At 52.3% G+C, this 551-nt stretch overlaps 1 long non-coding RNA gene across 1 annotated transcript in view; it reads right to left on the bottom strand.

Annotated features, from left to right (window-relative positions):
• The window catches only part of LOC139024206 (uncharacterized), a 641-nt gene extending 378 nt beyond the window's left edge, over nucleotides 1-263 (bottom strand). Inside the window, exons 1-2 of the long non-coding RNA XR_011475494.1 lie at nucleotides 173-263; nucleotides 21-45 (exon numbers count right to left, since the gene is read on the bottom strand). This is a non-coding gene — a long non-coding RNA (uncharacterized lncRNA). The remainder of the gene's footprint in view (nucleotides 1-20; nucleotides 46-172) is intronic.
• Between the last annotated feature and the right edge of the window lie 288 nt (nucleotides 264-551).

Below are 551 nucleotides of genomic sequence, written 5' to 3'. Positions count from 1 at the left end.
ATCATCTTCCCCCTGTCTACCTGTCTCATCTCTCTGACTCTCACCCTGGTCTACTGTCCATCTCTCTGACTCTCACCCTGGTGTACTTCTCATCTCTCTGACTCTCACCCTGGTCTACTGTCTCATCTCTCCTGACTCACCCTGTCTACTGTCTCATCTCTCTGACTCTCACCTGGTCTACTGTCTCATCTCTCTGACTCTCCCCCTGGTCACTGTCTCATCTCTCTGACTCTCTCCCCTGGTCTACTTCTCATCTCTCTGACTCCCCCTGGTCTACCTGTCTCACTCTCACTCTCCCCCTGTCTACTGTCTCATCTCTCTGACTCTCCCCCTTCTACTTCTCATCTCTCTATCTCCCTGGTCTACTGTCTCATCTCTCTACTCTCCCCCTGGTCTACTGTCTCATCTCTCCTCTCCCCTGGCTACTGTCTCACTCTCCCCCTGGTCTTACTGTCTATCTCATCTCTCCCTGGTCTACTGTCTCAATCTTTCCCCTGGTCTACTGTCTCATCTCTCCCCCTGGTCTACTTCTATCTCTCCCCTGGTCTACT

Source organism: Salvelinus sp. IW2-2015, unplaced genomic scaffold, assembly GCF_002910315.2.
Source record: "Salvelinus sp. IW2-2015 unplaced genomic scaffold, ASM291031v2 Un_scaffold1187, whole genome shotgun sequence".
In the NCBI taxonomy this organism is placed as follows: domain Eukaryota; kingdom Metazoa; phylum Chordata; class Actinopteri; order Salmoniformes; family Salmonidae; genus Salvelinus; species Salvelinus sp. IW2-2015.
Note: the sequence above shows the minus strand (reverse complement) of the source record. Positions and strands in the feature narration are given on the sequence as shown.